The 12,741-nt window shown below is 40.5% G+C and overlaps 1 protein-coding gene across 1 annotated transcript in view; it reads right to left on the reverse strand.

Moving 5' to 3' along the window:
• drd2a (dopamine receptor D2a) overlaps positions 1 to 8,325 on the reverse strand; it is a 73,060-nt gene extending 64,735 nt beyond the window's left edge. The window contains exon 1 of the mRNA XM_041801958.1: positions 7,955 to 8,325. The gene's annotated coding sequence lies outside the window, so the exon portion shown is untranslated. The remainder of the gene's footprint in view (positions 1 to 7,954) is intronic.
• Between the last annotated feature and the right edge of the window lie 4,416 nt (positions 8,326 to 12,741).

Raw genomic sequence — 12,741 nt, forward strand, 5'->3', positions numbered from 1 at the left:
ATAATCACCATAATCATCCATCATTAGAGCAAATAACAGTTTAATACAAGTTTGCAAAATTTGACTTTTAATTGTGCTCCAGCTAAAATGTCCTAGCTAGTCAATTAGCATTGACTGTTGAATAAATATACCTGACCTGCTTATTTGTGATGGGCCATGAATACTTACTGTCATAAGCTGCATACTCACCCACGCTCCCCCTGTAACTTGTAACCCCCCCAAGCTCATCACATTGTGGTGCCTCTAGACCTAACAAAGTCAAGTATAAATGCACCGTTCATTATCATAACTGTGTATAACACCCACATTTGACCCTTGTTTTATTCATCTTAAAAGTTGGCTGCATCTTATACACCAGGACTTTAATAAAAGTATAAAGTGCGTAGACATGCAAAGTCAATATCGCAAATGTGCCCAGCTACCACCCTTACACACTGAACAAGACCTAATGAAACTGAAAGTTAATTCTCATTTACTGTGTATTGCAAGCAGTTGCTCTGGCTTCACTGCTCTAAATGAGCTGTAATACATCACGACAGTGTTGTAGTTGAGTCACCAAACCTCAAGTCCAAGTCCCTAGTGTACAAGTTCAAGTCACAAAAGAAAAATCAGTCAAGTCCCCTTTACCTGTGTTCGAGTCCTAGACGAGTCCCCAGTACTTAAAACCTAGAGCCAAATTAAATCAAATTAATAATTATTTATCCGGCATTCTAGCTTTACAGGTGGGCTGCACTGATTTGTTTTATTTATGTATAAATTTCTTCAACTTTTTATTTTAAAGGACTAGAGGAGCTGTTAACAGCAGTTTGTATGAATAAAACCAGACATCTTTGGCCCCGTGGTGGAGTAGCCTTAGAGACAGGGTTAATAGATTTAGTCACATTTTAGTCCTGATCACCTTTTCTAGTTTTACTCTAGTTTTACTCAAAGAAAACTCCAAAAACATTGCAGTCCAGGTTGAGGGTCATTGATTTTTATTGATATTGATACTCTTATTTAACCTTGCAAAGCAGATGGATTTGCCAGTTTCCTTGTTTTTCACTGGTGAATCCATCTGTAAAGCTCCCATCTGAACCGTTTGGGCCAGGTTAGAAAGTGACAGGACCAATCAGCATCGAGGGGCAGTACTTTCAGGTGCAGCAGAGTCGTGACATAAACAAGCAGCAGCAAGAACTGGTGCAGTTATTGAGGAAGAGATTAGCATGGATGCTGCTAAAGCGCCAGTTTTATCAGAACTTGATGACAATTCTTTGTTAAAAGAACAACAAAGAACAGCAGTGAGTTGTTTTCTTTTCAAAAACAACAAAAGTCGAGTACTTACATGTCAATAGTTGCATGTTTCGCGTTATTTCTCATTAGCTGCGCATGCGCAGCTTGCCAGTGGCTACGTCACATGCTTAGTTGTTGTGATTGGCCTGTAGAGATGTGACAGACAGAACGTTCACCCAATCATACTCCAAGGATTTTTCAAAGCCTCTGCCTTTTTTTCAAATGTTTCCTATTGAAGCTTTCCCAGATGGATGTGTGAAACAAATCCATCTGGTGTGTCAGGTTAACTCTTATTAATACTCCTTAATGGTCACACTCTTCATAGATAATATTAGCTGTATTAACAGGATTATTTGTGTATCTTGTGTGGAAAAATGAAACATGTTTTTAACTGCACTCATGCTTTACCTCTATCTTATATATTCCTCCTTTAAAATGACTGCATTTATTCAGATTTCTCATTAAATACTAAAATTTCAATTTTCGCCATTGTACATTTGAACACATCATAAAAAGGTCTTAACTTTGTTCCCTCTTCGTTACTCGAAAGTCTGAGCTGTCTTTAAACCACCATAATTAGACTGTATGCCACCTTGTTTAGCTCACTAATCAGCATTATCTGGCCAATGTTAACGCAGATTTCAACGTTGGATTAATATTTCTAACTAACAGGACTCACTACAAGGTTTAAGATATTTTATCTCTCTGTCCAAGACTGAGGCCGCTGATGGAGATTTTCCGCAATTCAAAGGTAGGCTGGCTGCAATTTTAGTTTAATTTCTTGTAAAGATTAACACGAGAATACAGAGAAGAGCTACAGGTTTAAGCTACCTATAAAGTTATCGGCTCCTCTCTCTGTCACCCAGGCTTGCCAGCTCCTCCTGCTCTCTCTCTCTTCTGTGGTTGTTTTAACAGACAGCAGGTTAGTAGCATGTGAACGCAGGTGAATGCATGCACCACGTGCTGCATGAACACTGATCACTTATGCAGGGTTTTCTCACAAAAACAACAAATATTACAGAATAAAATAGTCTTTAGCAAAAAAAGGTTTGAGTCCTCCTCTTCATCCTCAAGTCCTGATGCAGTTAAAGCTCGAGTCAAAGTCCAAGTCATCAGCGCTTGAGTCCAAGTCAAGTCACGAGTCCTCCAAAATCAGGGCTCAAGTCGGACTCAAGTCTGAGTCCAGGACTCAAGTACTACAAGACTGCATCATGACACAAACCACAAGGGTTAGCACCATCTTTTAACTACATTCCCCCTCTTATGTCATAACCATGCATATAAAGAAAATGTAAGGTGTACCTGACCTGGCACGCAAGATGGATTTCTTTCACATCCATCTAGAAAACCACTCATGGACAGCAATTGGGAAAGGGAAACACATAACGTAACATAACATAACAAAACACATAACGCAGCTGCTATCAAGCTGCGCCCCTACCGAGGAGTAAACTCTATACAGAACTGCATAACGCGAACCATGGTGACTATAGCCATGTCAGTACATGATTTTTGTCGTTTTTGAAAAGAAAACAACTCATTGCTGTTCTTTGTTCTTCTTTTAATGAAGAAATGTCATCAAGTTCTGATAAAACTGGCACTTTCACAATATCCATTCTAATATCTTCTGCCATAATTGCACCAGCCTCTTGTTGCTGCTTGCTTACAGGACAACTCCGCTGCGCCTGAAAGTACTGCCCCTCAACGCTGATTGGTCTTGTCACTTTCTAACAGGGCCCAAACGACGGGAGCTTTGCAAGATGGATTTGCCAGTGAGAAACACTGGAATGGGCGTATCCATGTGCTTTGCGAGGTTAAGGTGTACCTTAAGTAAATACATCGTGTGAAGCGCTGGTTTGACTGAGAACACTCCCCAGTAAGAACAAGTCACAGATGGAGGAGGGCAGAGCAACTCTCTGGCTTTGAGTATGTCTCATCCAAGCGGCAACCTCCAGTCCTAAAAAATGAAGTCAATGCAGAAGTGCAGAAAATTGCAGTACAGCGAGTGTCCACTTGAGGCTGAACAATGATTAGACGAAGTCCCGTCTAATCACCTTTAAAAAGCCGGTTTTTACCCTAGAAATAAACTGGTTTACAGCCTGGTTCCAAAAACCAATCATGTCTCATTAGCGTTTTCATGTGCTCTCTCTGTAAAGGGGTGGGTATTTTTTTGTACCATGTTCATTTACATTATATTTAGCAAAAACCTCACTGCAGACTGATTGGCGCGTCTCATTTGACTGACAGATAGCTCAGCAGGAAGAAGCTACTTTTCTGTCGACCAGAATGCTAGCTAGCAAGCTAAGCCGGACAGCTTTGTGGAACCAGGCTGCATATGAGTGGCTTGTCTAGGCTTAAAAGGGGACATATTTTACCCTTTTAAAACAAGTATATATTCTTCTCAAAGGTCCCTAAAACAAGCCTGTGAAGTTTGTTGCTGAAAAAACACTCCAGTATAGGATTTTTGCATGTCTAAAAAGCCCTCTGTTTCAGCTCTTCTCTGAGTGAGACGTTTCTGTGTCTGTGGCTTTAAATGGTAATGAACTGTCTGACTCTGGCCCTGACCACACCCCTCTCAGGAAACGGACGGGGCACTCCTGATGTTACCATAGACTGTAGAAAGAATTGGACAAACCCCGTGTGACGTCAGTCGTCTGCTTACAATATGCGGACTCAAACGGCTCTTGAAGCCAATCTGTGGAGGCTTCCATATTGAAATTGTGGCCTCAGCCGAACTTTGGATCAACCTAATGGCCCACCCACTAAGTCGACTTCCTGTCAGCCTGCTAGCTAGCATTCTGGTTGACAGAAACAAAGCCTCTGCCTGCCAAGCCTGTCATTCCAATGAGACGCGCCAATCAGCTTTCATCCTAAATATAATCAAAACGATTGTGGTACAAAAAAATTCATCCCCCATACAGTGGGAGCACAATAAGACAGCAGCTAATGAGACACGTTTGGTGTTTTGAACCAGGCTGTAAACCAGTTTATTTCTAGTGTAAAAACCGGCTGTTTAACATGTGTGCAGACGGGACTTGTTGTGTTCCTGCAGCCAGCCTCAAGTGGACACTCGCGGTACAGAAATTTTTTGCACTTCCGCATTGGCTTCATTTTTCAGGACCGGAGGTTGTCACTTGGATGTTATAGACACTTTTATCCAAAGTTAAGGACCTGACGGGGATTCAAACCATCAATCCCCAAGACCAAAGTCAGCAGGGTAACCCACTGTGCTATCTAGCTTTTCAGCTGGCAGCTGAGAGGAAGATCAGGAGAGGAGGGCGGAACTTTCTTCTAAGCAGGGAGGGACAACCAAACCTGGGGGGGGTGCTAACTCCCTACATGAGGTCATGAGGGGGAAATCTGAGAACGGCCTGTTTCAGCACACATTTTCTAGAAGGTGGAGAGAGAATGGAAGGGAATAGATTTTACTGGTATTTGAGGGGATTGTTGACAGGCCAGGGGCACATATTTTTGTTAGAAAAAAGTGAAAAGTTATTTTTGCATAATTTGTCCCCTTTAAACTGAGGCCTTTTAAAATCCTGCCGGTTGCCATTTATCTGAGTTTTTGAAAAATTATGTTTAATTTTAAAGTTTTGACGGACACTGGCACTAACCATAGACTCCTGTGCTTCCTTAAAGGGATATTTCAGTATTTTTGAAGTTGGGCCATAGAGGTACCTAGCAGTAGAAGTGGCATTGGTCTCCAGTGATTTCAGTGAGCACGGCTCCTTTAAACAGGACTTGCTGGTTGTACTTGCCTGGAAGCCAGGCTACACAGTGTAACAGATGGGTACAGTTTCTCCCTGGAATTTAGATGGGCCACAGAACAATATTGGTCAAACGTATGTACTACTGAAAACTTCTGAAACATTTTATTTTTAACCCAGAAAGCCTCTGTGTTTCATCACTTTTTTTGCAATGCAGGCTTTGGCTACCAGTTGCGTGCGCTTGCATTTTAAGATTGTGACAAAACACAGAGGCTTTTTGGGTATAAAATAAAATGCTTCAAAACATTTTTTTGATACTGGGTACATTTGGGCCAATACTGTTTTGTGTCTAATTTTGACCAAAAACCTTCAAAATCTCTGGCAGAAACTGTATCTGTTATGCTGTATAGCCTGGCATCCTGGCAGGTACAACCAGTGAGCCCTCCTTAAAGCTCCAATGCTCAGTTAAATCACAGGAGGCTAACTACTGCTGTGTACCTCATATGACTCAACTTTAACAATACTAAAATATCCTTTTAATGTTAGGATGATTATTGAAAAATCTATTCAGTTTAAGGCATTCACAGACCTTCATCAATGACATCTAACTGACATTAAGTCTCTTCTGATCTCTCTGTTGTAGCTGCCTGTCCCTTTGCCCAGCTGAGGTAACATCATATATTTAATGTCCTGAATTAACTCACACAAAAAAATTCTACCATTTTCCAAGTTATTCTTTGTTGTTTTATTGTGCGAACTGGGTTGAACTGTCGGCCACATTGCTCAACACAATTGATGGTGGTAGTGCAACATTTGGTCCATAACCGTAAGCTTACAGAAAATCTGCAGAAATGTGGGCAAAATGAATGAGGAGAAAAGAAAGAAGGCTTCCTTCACATCTATTTGCATATCCAACAAGCATGAATACGTTTAAAGGAATATCCTCTTACCAAAGCAGCCATCCAACTGAACTGAATAAATGACATAGCATGAATCTTTGCCATTTAAGATTCAAACACAGAACATTTCAGACTCAAAACTTAACGATAAAGAAAAGAGCATCCTTGTTGTTGATTTTCTTTACTTTAAAGCCCATACATAGTAACTAGTATTACAATCTCTTCAAGTACAATTTTAAACTTCTCACAAGAGCAAAATCACTATCTTATATCCATACTAAACAGAGATCTTTAGGCACCAGTGATTTTTAAAGTGAAAATACAAATTTGTTGGGAACAAAGGTGTAGCTACAACATTTTATGCCTGCCACGGCAGGATAAGTATTGATTAAATTCTCCTGTCAGTCTTAAGGGAATCATAGATCTGCAGTCATGTTTATGTTGAACCCGATAATCTCTTAGTGTTGAATCCTGATGTCACTATTGATTGACCACCTGTAGGAGGCTATTTAGCCCTTAACCCTGTAATTATTTTGGTAATTACGTGCCTAATCCTGCACCTTTAATTTCAATAATTCTTTAGTTACCTAATCTTTGTCAAAGTAAGGTGACCGCTCATCAGCACAAGGCATGCTCTGAAATCCTTGTTAGTACTGTCTGTTTTCAGTATTATATCAAAAATGCCCTTGCTGGGAGAAAAATCCGTTTGATTTGGGGGTGTCCTGGAGGTTTGATTCAATAAAGCTGTCTGTGTCAAACAGCTGGAGTTGACAAGCGCTGTATCTGGCAGCTTTGTGAGGCTGTTCTGCTCTTCACGCGGTGTGACAGATCAGTGACAGGAAGCTGTAAATCCATATGGATGAACAATGTCTGAAGATTATCACTCAATGCACAGCCAATATTCATTCTAGGAAGATAGGGTTTATCTGTAGATGTGTTTACAATCTTCACTTCACTTTTTCCCATATAAAATGTTTTATCCTCACTTCTGCCCTGGGAGAGTTGAGGTAATATTCTTCCTTGTCAAATAAAGACTGACAGCATCCTTTGTCTTGAAAGCAGTGATTTAATAAACAGGTGCTATGCTGTTCATGGCTGATGACTTACAAAATAGCTGCTGGAACATCTGAGATACTTTTATGAATATGATTGTTGTTATGGAGGGATTTGGACTTTATTGCAAAGACATTGCTTGTTCTTTTTTTGCCTTCTGTCTCATGAAAAAAAGTCATAAAGCTAGATGTCACGGTCAGGATCTTAGCTGTTCTCTGTTATGTTATTCGGAAATGTGATGAAAATTACATCATGCTTCCATGAAAAAAAGGAAAAAAAAAATCTTTACGAAATGCAAGAGCATATCACAAATTGGTCACTGTTGGCTCCCTTTGCATAACTAACATTTTTTTCCCTTCATCTGACTTTCATTTTCAGCCGTTTTTAAATTGTTAGAGCTGGATACAGGACAGGCTGTGCAACCAGCACGCGGATCCGTGTGGCGCACGAGCTGCCTCTGGAGACCGGCACTAGTAACAAAACTGGAGAGCACAAACAGATCTAAAATCAGCGCTCCGTGGGTTGGGGAGAACAGCTTGACACAGGCACACTGCCACAGCTCAAGAAGCACACGAGCAATACCCCAGGACTCCATCAATGCACAGAATAAATGTTTACATTTAGTTGTTCTACATCGACGACCAGTCCGGATCGATACTGTAAGCAACGGAGATGAACACAAATCCTTAGTTTAATACAGGCTGTGTAAGTGGCACATAAAGAGTTCGTGCGCTCGGACGCGCGCCCTTCTTCACACGGTCAGCCTGTAAGTGTTCATGTTGATATGGACAAACATTTGTGGAAGGTTGACGCGGGAATAGCCTGCCAACATCCGTAGCAAATTCACCTTGAAAGTTAATATCCCAGGAATCACGGCCAATAAATCACTTTGGATCGCCCTGAATCTCTTAGGCAGACTGGTTATGCTGCGCACACACATCTTAGCACAATGCAAACTGAAACTACACACTGCCTTTGTTTGTGCACAAGTATTTTCTTTCAGGAGAAAAACAATAATAGTCTTACCTTCACGCCATAAGTTTGACTGTATCTTTGTTTTGACACGCAGCAGCTGTTAAATCCAAGAGCATCCACAGTGATTTCCTTCAAAATCCTTCATTAGCTTCTCACATTGTTCACTTTTCAGAAATGAATCGAGGCTTTGCGAAGCATCTGCACAGACTGTTACAGGGGGAAAAGCTCAAGTGAGAGCATAAAAAAACACTCACCGAGAAGTAAGAACAACGAAAAAAAAAAAAAATAACAATAGCTGAACGGAATCGTTAAATGTTTCCTGCCAAAAACGTAAAGAGATTTTGTCTTCAACTAAGTGTCTTCAGAGAAGTGATGCTGAACCTGTGCGGTGTCCGTCTGGTGTGGAGGAGCTTTACGCACGGAGTTACCTTCAGCACTGACGGAGGCAGGAGTGTGGCGACTGTAAAGAAGTGAGGAGATTCAAGGCGGGGTTACATGTGTTTGAACGCTCGGAGGAACGTATGTTTCCTATAGAGACACGAGGATGGATGGGACCTTATATCACCTGGTTTTCTTTCGATACTGCACCAAATACTTTGCGCAAGGAGCTGCGTTTTTTCAATTAGAAAATAATGGAAAGAAATGAAATGCAAAAAATTAAAACAGACAGGGTGTACTTGCTGTGATATTGGCTGTAGGAGCATTGAAAAGAAACATCTTAGTAATTAATTAGCCCATATTCATCTTGGGCCCATGTTATGGCCCTTATTCAATCAGTGATTTCTCAGTCTTTAGATGTCTGCTGACTCTCATCCCCACCATCCAATCAGGGGCCAGATTACACAGGGGACGCTATATGAATGCAATTTACTAGCTGGAAGGGTAGAAAACCAGTTGTCTTGTGTAGCTGAGGGCAGGCACTCAGAAAGAATGTAACAAGAACGTCTTATCACACCAGTTCGATTGATTTAGACCTGTACACCCCTGAGATGTTCATCATAAATTAGACACAACGACCAGGAGCAGATCCGTTTTTCTTTGTAGTCTTACATCAGGACCAACTTTGTCCTTGTTGCCTTAAAGGAAGTCAGAGTGTACATCAGAGATGTTTGCAACAGAAGGCAAAGACATGACAATGTAGATGTTGGTATTTTGGTGTCATCAGTGGTTAAAAAAAGTTTTGAATGTACACAAGTTTGATCATGTTGGGACTGTGAATGGTGTTTATTCTGTCTGCATCCTCCTGGACGGCAAACACTTGATGGGCCACAGTCCTTATTCAAAAACTCTTATTCTAACTAAGAGGAAAGTATCCTGAAAGAGACACTCTTTTATAATCCTTAAGACACACATGGATGGTAAATATACAATCAAGTACAGAATAATAAGTAAGTTGCCATGCTCTTCTTTATAATATAAAAACACTCAGAGTAATGAAGTGTTGAGTACTTTAAAGGCCTCTGAGTAAGTTGTTTTAACTACTCTTTACCTTTGAACATACAGAACTGATGAAATATCATTAAACACATCACTTGTAACCTGACACAACAGATAGATTTGTCTCACACATCCATCTTGAAATACTAAGTGTTTGTGAAAGGGCAGAGGATTTGAAAAAAACTCGGAGTGTGATAGGATGAGCGTTCTGTCACATCTTTACAGGCCAATCAGAGCAACAAAAAACGTGACATAACTGCTATCGAGGTGCGCAGCTACCAAGGAATAACATGAACCATGGCAACTATAGACATATCAGTACACAACTTTTGTCATTTTTAAAAAGAAAGCAACTCACTGCTGTTCTTTGTTCTTCTTTTAATGACAAAATGTTGTCAAGTTCTGATAAAACTGGCGCTTTAGCAGCATCCACACTAAGCTCTACCGCCATTATTCCACTGGCCTCTTGTTGCTGCTTGCTTATGTCACGACTCCACCACGCCTGGGAGTACTGCCCCTCATCACTGATTGGTCCTGTCTCTTTCTAACCGGGACCAAACGGATCAGAAGGGAGCTTTGCAAGATGGATTCGCCAGTGAAAAATAAGGAAACGGGTTTATCCATGTGCTTTGCAAGGTTATATCACTTGGGGTTAAAATAGAAAAGATGCAGCAAAAGATGCCATTATTCCTCCTCCATGAAATGGAGGAGGAATAATGGCATTGGGGTGTTTTTTAGGGTGTTGGCTAAGCCCCTGTCTCCAGTGAAGGCCAGTCTTAATGCTTCAGCATACCAAGATATTTTGGACAATGGTATGCTTCCAGCTTCATGGCAACAGTTTGGGGAAGGCGCTTTTCTATTCCAACATGACTGTGCTCCAGTGCACAAAGCAAGGACTATAAAGACATGGCTTAATGAGTTCAGTGTGGAGGAACTTGACTGGCCTATAAAGAGCCCTTCAACTCCTCCAAACAGGTTGATGTGTCGTCGTCATCATCCCATGACCTCAGCGCTCATCAAGCACCTTTGGGATGAACTGATATGGAGATTGTGAGCCAGGCATTCTTGTCTGATATCAGTGCCTGACCTCATAAATTCTCTACAGAATGAATGGGCATAAATTCCCTAAAAAACACTCAAAAAATCTTGTGGGAAGCCTTTGAAGAAGAGTGGAGGCTGTTAGAGCTGCAAAAGGGGGCTGACTCCATATTAGAGAACATGTATCTAAATACAATGTCAGTACAGTCCATGTTAGCTTAATGGTCAGGCAGTGGAATACCTTTCTCTCCATAGTGTATGTATGTATGTATGTATCTGAATATTATTTCTGTGAAATACTTACTGTCCTCAGAGGGCCTAAAGGGCCCACATGGTTCCACACTGATCCATCCATTATCTACACCACTTATTCTGCTTTGGTTCGCGGGTGTCTGGAGCTGATCCCAGCTGTTGTTGAGATCGACTGGTCAGCAGTCAATTTCAGGGACATTGCTTATGTAATGATGGCTGAAAGATTGGCGTCAAAAAAGTGGAGATGGAACATGTACTGAAGGACGGCTGTAATAGGGATTTAAGTTTTGGTATTTTGAGTCTGTTCATTGTAATGTTTTGTCCACAGTACAAACACAAGCAAATTTCTGCATAACCTATAGAAAATTTATGAATCCTACTAAATAAAATTCTGCATTTAAACATTTTTTCCATATGTATTTCAGGTGATTTATAACTTTTTATAACTATAAAAACTCAAATAGAGGATTGCTACTCTCTGAAGACAGGGATCTAAATACTTCAAAAACTACAGACTGCAATATCAAACATTTTTGAACTCATACATTTAGAGGATCGTGATAGGCCAGTCATCACAATATTTTGAATTTCATCATTTCTACAAAGAAATGAGACTAAGTCAATTTATATTATTTAGAGTCTTTTATTTTATTTCTTTGACAACAATAATATATTATAATTTTTTGTTTCTTGTGCCACAGGTGTCAAACAAGAGAAGCCAAAAGCAGGCAGAATATTTTTCATTTAAGACAAAGCATTATTTGCCAGATGGATTTCATTTGCCCATAGTTGTATTGATTTTTAATGTTCTAACAGGTATTGTGCATCCCTGCCATGAAGAATACAACAGGAAATCACATTAGTAACTGTTAAAAGAAAAGCCCAAAGGGGCAGGAATAGAGATCTGCACCAGATGCAAGGATTCTTAAGGGGTTCCCAAAAACTGTTATAGGCATTGTGGGATATGAAACAAGTTCAATAAAGTTGGCAGAGCATTATGGGCAAAATGCAAAACAAACAAAAACAAGAAAACATTAAAACTGCTTGTAATGCATGAGAATGAAACTGAGAGTTGGCTAGATATGTATGATACCACCTGCTTATTTTTTAAACTTGTTTTCCTATATATTTAGCTACATGGGCACTCCTGTAGAGAGCCAAATCACCGTTTAGCATTTCCCTCAGATTCACACTTCAAAACACACACATTGAGCTGCATACACACATATAGAGCTCACACAAACATGTACAGTCCCCCGGCTTGTTGTGGGAGGCACAAACACATCCAACTGCTGACTGCCATAAGGCTGCAGCCTGGCGCTGCCCGATATGGCCTCTATTAGCTTGAGTTGATGAGTAGATGTTGGCAGAATGCGAAATAAATCACAGCAGCACATATGACAGTGTTAAGTTCACGCTATTTCACACAGCAGCCTCACTCTCATGGATTCTAATCGAATGATCCACAATCCGCTGAGGATTTCTCTTCGAGCCAAAAAAAATCCACAATATTGCGTATAATCTGAATGTCAGAGGGGAGCCGGGTAATTGGCATTCATTTTTAGCCTCATCTTGTGCAGGACTTGAAGGGACAGACTGAAGATTCAAGACACACATGCTCCTCTCTCAGCTGGGCCAAGTCCCAGACTCACCGCCAGGGAGTGAATGTAGACTTTAGGTGAGCAGGGAAATCACAGATCTGGCAGGAAGGAGGAGTGTGAGTCCCAAAGTCCCTACTCTTCTTTTTTCATTTACATTAACACCTTCAGGACACATATATTATCCAATCATGCAGTGCCTATCAAAAAGTATTCACCTCCTTGGATGTTTTGCCGTTTTGTTGGTTTTTTTTAAATCGATCATGGTCAATATAATTTGGCTTCTTTTTTTTTTTTACAAATAATTTTTCACAAAAAACCCTTTCCATGTCAAAGTGAAAACAGATTTCTACAAGCAATGTTAATTAAATTAAAAAATGAAATGTAAAATAATTGACTGCTTATCACCCCTCTTCAAGTCAGTATTTAGTAGAAGCACTTTTGGCTGCAATCACAGCACTGAGTCTGTGTGGATAGCTCTCACTCTGGCTTGCACATCTGGACACTGCAGTT

This window comes from Cheilinus undulatus, linkage group 2 (genome assembly GCF_018320785.1).
Source record: "Cheilinus undulatus linkage group 2, ASM1832078v1, whole genome shotgun sequence".
Taxonomy (NCBI): Eukaryota; Metazoa; Chordata; class Actinopteri; order Labriformes; family Labridae; genus Cheilinus; species Cheilinus undulatus.